The following is a 6,559-nucleotide window of genomic DNA, read 5'->3' as shown; positions in this document are numbered from 1 at the left end:
TCGCCAAATATTTTTTGACAAATATTTTAATTTTGTGCTCAAAGTTGTTTAGTTGTTAAAACGGGGTGGTGACTTTCCTGGAACTATACACATATTTTCAAATGGCACACATGTAAAAGCACTCTTGTCTCATTTAAAGGTTTAGGTTTGAGTTAACCTATAACCTTTTTGTCAACTCTGGTTAACCTCCCATAGGCCTACATCCTGTCTTCTTGGCAACAGCCCTGTTATTTGTTCTTTTTCCTAAACTGTTGTTAGCTACATCTGTCTAAATCATTAGAGTCTAATTCTTGACATCTAACCAACTAAAAGGTTCATTTCAGGCCAGAGTTCCTTGGCACGATTGTTCACGCACACACTTTTTCTCTGTCCAAATATGGAGTGTTACAGAAATCCTAACCTGGTTTATAATATATTCAAAGCTTACTAAATGTGTACATATATTTGGTTGGCAAAATTTCCACATAGGCATGTTACGTCCCGAGGTGTCTAGGGCTATCGGGACATAAACGTAAACCAGATGTTTTTGGTATTGAAAGGATGTTTATTTGAAATAAAGTAAATAGAGCTCACAACAGAAAATGGGCCAGTGGGTGCTGTGGAAATCAACAAACGAATATGACAAAAAAAGCTACTACTCTAACTACAGGTAAAAATAAAAGGCTAAACCAAAAACCTGTCTAACTAAAGTACGTTGCAAAAACCAAAACACAAAGCGCACAGCACCACTAAACCTAGTGGAAACTAACATAAAACAACTACTGTGGGTGCATGAAAGGCGCCAGTTATTATATCTTAAACCTGGCCCACCTCTTTACCTTTACACAGTTTAACAAAGTCACGTACACAATGTCTTTCAAGACTAACAAAAACACTAAATACACCAAGCTCTGTGAGATGTGTCACCAAATGCAAGCAAATCGGGTCTGACAGCTGCCTCGATTGGCAAACCCAGCAGGCTTTTTAAAGAGGTGGTGGTTTTCGCTGGCACTCACTGATTGGCCAGCGGTAGGTTGCGACACCAATTGGTGTCATGGTCATAGGAGCCCAGGAAGTAGGCGGGACCTTACTTCTTCGCACAGCCAATCCGCAGCGTGGGTTGGCACAGCCTGCTCAGCATAATAGATACACACATGCACAGGTGAAATTACAGTAGGTGCCGGCGGCAGCTGTAACAATGCAGTACCGCACTTAGTTGTAAGCTATATTTTTATATTTTTAAAGGTTTATTCATACAATAAGAAAACCATCCATCCATCCATTGTCAACCGTTTATCCTGCGTACAGGGTCGCGGGGCAATAAGAAAACATGCAATGCAATTTAAATATAGATGAAACATTGTGCAAAAAAACTCATTACATTATAATGTTCTATTTTTATATTTATTTATTGTCACCCGCCAGCTGAATTTTTTGCTTCTCTTTATAGAAATAAAGACATTTCTGCAGTAAGTTGGAATAGAAACTGTCTCCAGAATGCAGGAAATTAAATGTTTAATGCTCCAATTTTCTGGGGAAGGACCCCCAGACCCCCTTATATATTTCCTATTTCTTCAAAATAAGAGTAAAAATCTTCTCGCCTTGTTCTCGTGCATCATCAAGTCTCGTGATCCAAGTGTATCATCACACCCCTAATCTGAGCCCTTATGTCTCCATCACTTTTCAACACAAAGTGACGCCCTTACTTCACTTTGCATGGCAAACTTGTGTGATGAGTGGTACTCCCTAGTACTTTTGGAATTGCTGTTTTTCTCATATGCCTTTTTCCCATTGTCCCTCAGAGCCTTGCTTCCAATGTCTCCTGTGCCATACTCCTCAGACCACCACCATTCTACTACGCTTCTTCAGTCAGCCTTCCGGCCTTCTGCCACTGCCAGCCACGTTCCTTTCCTTGCCTTCCCAGACTCCCTTGTTTACATACAAAATTTACTATACATCCATAAACAAATAAAATATTCAACATATTACAAGTTTTAAGGACCTCATTAGGGAGTTCCTCTAAACCCACAGCTTTACTTAATCTAACTTAATCTACTACGTAGAGCACATCCTCATTTCACTATTTAGCATATGGTTTGGTTGATTTTCTGTATCATTCCATTTTCAAGCTCACCTTTTAATTTTTTTCAGATTTCAGTTAAGCATTGACCATCAAATACATTAAGTGCTAAAAGAGAAGATTTAATTAGGGTTGTTATTGCAAAAAGAAATATCACAAACAATAATAAACAACCAAAACATAACAGATTGTTAATTTGGTCCTGAATGCACTCTGGCCGGCTTGTGGAGAATTGTCACCTGATGGGATAAACAGTAAATCATTAGTAATTAATTTCTTCAGACAAACTGAAAGTCACAGAAACAAGAAAGATGTAACTCTGTCAGGGTTTAAGCTGCCCTTAAATATTTGATGTAAACAAATATCACACATTAGTTTCAATGAAATAAGGATTTCTAACAGCGTTGAAGTTTTAACTCTGAAATTGTCTGTTTCCCTACTCAGGTTTCTTGATGGATAAATGTCTGATTCCTCCCTTGTCTTCTCATCTGTTCCTCATTCTTGTAACTTCAGTATTTATTAATACGGTCTGTTTCTCCTACTTTTCATTGGTGTTCCACCTGGTCTCCCTTCAGTTCTTCTACAATAAAGTTGTTTCTTCTTTCACCTCGCATGTCAGATCTCTTGAACTGGTCTCAACAGGCTTCTGAAACTCTGTGGCAGAAGTGGAAGAAAATATATATGTTCAGTAGTTTCATGATTTACACCCTGAAACCAAAAAATCTCATACAGTACATGCTCTGTACTTTCTAGTCTTTTCAACCACTCAAAGCACTTTTACACTACATCTGCATTTACCATTCACTCACTGAGCTCAAGTGCTCAACAGAACAGAAACTAACATTCACACACATTCATACACTGGCAGAACAGCCACCAGGGGCAATTCAGGGTTCAGTATCTTGCCCAAGGACACTTCAACATGCAGCTAGGGGGAGCCAGGATTGAACCACCAGCCTTCCGATTAACGGCCAACCCGCTCTACCTCCGCCCCAATATACACAGTACACTCCCCAGTATTGTACTTAAGTGTTTTTTGTATCTCTTCTATGGCTGATTAGTGATTTTTTGCATGTATTTATGTATGTGTATATACCCAGTGTAGCCCCTGGGTAAAGCTACAGATCTAAATTATATACAGCAGTAAAAATCCCAGTTGTTTTAAAGTTACTATCTGGTATTAGTAGTGTTTTGTCTTTTTTTCTATCATTAGACTTAAACGTACATTTTAAAGGACTGTTGTATATTTTTTGTTAGGGTAACTTAAGTGACTCTGAAGATGGCTTTATTTCATTTTATTTAATACATTTTTTTTAGAATATTGTGAAAAGATATAATCAGTCAAGATCAGTATTAGTTAATCATAATATTTGCATGTTCAACTTTAACACCAAGGAAAAAGTCTAATTGTCAACATATGTTCCTATATTTTTACATATGGCTTGTCAATTCATTTATTAATTACTAGCCATGCAAGCAGCATGGTTGGATGGTCAGTCTATCACTTCCATACTGAAACATCTATTGGATGAATTGCCATGGAGTTTGGTAAAGACACCCATAGAGATCTGTGATTTTCTGAGTTTTCCTCTGGTGCCACAAGCAGGTCATATGTTTCACTTATCTAGCAAAACATCTCAACATCTATTTAATGAATTTGCATAAAATTGCATAAATGTTGTACAGATATTCATGATTCCAGCTTACTTGTATCATCCTGCTTTTGCAATGTGTTGTCCGTCAGATCTTTTGTCTGGGTCTCATGGGACATCTTAGACTCTGAGGCTTTGAGGTGAGGAACACATTATATATTTGGCAATGGTCAGTTAATATTACAATCATATTTAAAAATATTTCTCTATGTATTTTATGTTTTTACCTCTGTACAGGAGCAAATATGCAACCTTTGACCTGGTGAACAATAATTTTGAAGTCATTGTTTGCATAGAACAACAAGAAAGGGAAAATATACCATCAACACTTCTGGATAGATAAAGTAATATATCTCAGTTTATTGACAAAATTCAATGAAATGGATTTTGACAAACATACTTGTAAGTCCCGGTTTCTGCAAATGGTTGTTCTTCAACCTGCATCATTCAATAGAAACAAACCAAACAGTGTCAACAAATTTTAGTTTGTTTGAACAACTGGCACCAACTTATCTCTAACCTCAGGAACCTTAGAAACAGCTGTAAATCCAGATATATGTTTAGACTGTTTTGCTTCCCTCAGTCATTACAAACTAACTTCAATAATTTCTTCATCTAAACCATCAACCTGCCTCTTAGACCCCATCCCGACTAGGCTGCTTAAAGATGTTTTACCCTTAGTCAGCACCTCTATACTAGATATGATCAATCTATCTTTATCAACAGGCTATGTACCACAGTACTTTAAAGTAGCTGTAATTAAACCTCTTCTGAAAAAGCCCAAACTTGATCCGGATGTTTTAGCCAACTATAGACCTATATCTAACCTTCCATTTCTCTCTAAGAAAGCAGTTGCTAAACAGCTGTGTGACTTTCTACAGAGCAATAGTTTATTTGAGCATTTTCAGTCAGAATTCAGAGCTCATCATAGCACAGAGAAATTTTAAATTTTTAAATTTCACACTGAAGAAAATTACTAACGACCTCCTCATTGCATCAGACAAAGGACTTGTCTCTGTACTGGTTTTATTAGATCTTAGTGCAGCATTTGATACCATTGACCATCAGATCCTATTGCAGAGACTGGAACATTTCATTGACATTAAAGGAACCGCTCTAAGCTGGTTTAAGTCCTATTTATCAGATCGATTTCAGTTAGGCCCTGTAGGATGTTCTGTTCTTAAGCTGTGGGCCTGTAAAGCATGGGAGTGCTTTTGGTCATTTATATTGACTGTTTTCATCAATATTTCAATGTTTTGGTAGCTTTATGTTATTTGGAATGTGGTTGTATGGAGAGAAATAATGTTTTAAAGATAACTACCAATAAAAGTGAACATATAAGCAGTAAATATGGCCAAAACATGGACATTCACCTGGTATATTTTTGAAAGATTGTGTAATAACTGTTGTATATCAGTTTCTTTTCATCAAATTTACAGTTATTCTAGGTGTATTAGAAGATATCCAGGTGCATTATAGTCTACCTTAGGATGGTTTTGATGGTTTATTGCATCAAAATAAATCTTTTTTTTTTACCAGGTGAGGAAGAAAATATCATATTTTTTCTCTATTTCATATCCATGTAGTCTGTAATGGGACAATAAATATGTTAATATACAATGGATTTATATTTCTTAGCTTCTGACCTTTCAAAGGAGACCAGAATTATGCATGTAGGCATAATGGTTGAGGAGTTATTACTGATTTATTCTGGATGTTATTTTAGGCATTTTTCCTAGAAATAGGTGCCAGGTAGAAAAGAAAGTTATGTTGAGTATGAAAACTCTTGTTCATTACATTTTACTTCATAATTGCAACCGCATGTGTTTTATTCATTGTTGCAAAACTTGTTCTGTATATAGTTCGTTTGTTATTGTGATCAAAACCATTGATCTGAAGCTCAATGCTGATGCTTTCATGTAAATAGTTTTCTAATCAGAAATAAATATAACAATTTCTGATCAACCCATATCAATTGCATGCTTAAAATAACATACGGGGGGAGTGGGGTTAAAGCCCCGCCCATTTCAAGACAACCCGACCCACTTCTGGGTTAAATTCCCCAGTCCGAGTACAGTCACAGATACAGATAATTCATATGGTTAACACAGATACAGAAACAGATAATGCTGTACTCGCTCATCCCTAATAGCAACATTACCTTTACTGTCTGTACCTCTGTGTGTATATTGTGTAGGCTGCCCCCCCACCCCCCTTCTCTCTCACCCCCAGCCAGTGGAGGCAGATGGCCGCCCACCCTGAGCCATGGTTCTGCTCGAGGTTTCTGCCTCTTAAAAGGAAGTTTTTCCTTGCCTTGTAGGAACTGTTGGGTTTCTGTAAATATCATCACAGATTTCGGTCTAGACCTGCTCTTTTATGAAAAGCGCTGTGTAAGCAACTGTTGTTGTGATTTGGCGCTATATAAATAAAATTGAATTGAATTGTTATGTTTAATGGAATAGATGAAGTAAGATCTCTCTCACCTTGTTGACATGATCATCATTAAACTCATACCAGGTTTTGTCCTCGTTGGACAGGATGGTGGCTGTGTAATGTCCATCTCTTAGACTGCCCATGTGATTCACCATCCCGTACAGTTTGTACGTCTTGTTCTACAGAGAAGAGCACAGTCAAGTAAAGTATTAAAAGATGTTTTAAAAACAGATTCAGATAGAAATCTATTATAAAAATAATTTTCCTTGCCTTTATTTGTAATTCACATGGCACAGCCACACAGCAGTCGGATTTGACATGGGACATGGTGTTGTAGTCAAAGTCAAATCTCTTGAGGAGCAGAATCAAAATCTGAGGAGATTTCACCATCTCACATCCCTGAATAACACAAGAA

At 37.1% G+C, this 6,559-nt stretch overlaps 1 long non-coding RNA gene across 1 annotated transcript; it reads right to left on the bottom strand.

Annotated features, from left to right (window-relative positions):
- Nucleotides 1-3,774: 3,774 nt before the first annotated feature.
- On the bottom strand, nt 3,775-4,178 carry LOC123987390. The gene is made up of 3 exons (XR_006829116.1): nt 4,112-4,178; nt 3,939-3,970; nt 3,775-3,844 (listed from the first exon to the last, which is right to left on the bottom strand). It is a non-coding gene; the product is annotated as an uncharacterized LOC123987390 (long non-coding RNA).
- Between the last annotated feature and the right edge of the window lie 2,381 nt (nt 4,179-6,559).

This window comes from Micropterus dolomieu, linkage group LG02 (genome assembly GCF_021292245.1).
Source record: "Micropterus dolomieu isolate WLL.071019.BEF.003 ecotype Adirondacks linkage group LG02, ASM2129224v1, whole genome shotgun sequence".
Taxonomy (NCBI): Eukaryota; Metazoa; Chordata; class Actinopteri; order Centrarchiformes; family Centrarchidae; genus Micropterus; species Micropterus dolomieu.
This window is presented reverse-complemented; position numbering and strand designations above follow the sequence as displayed.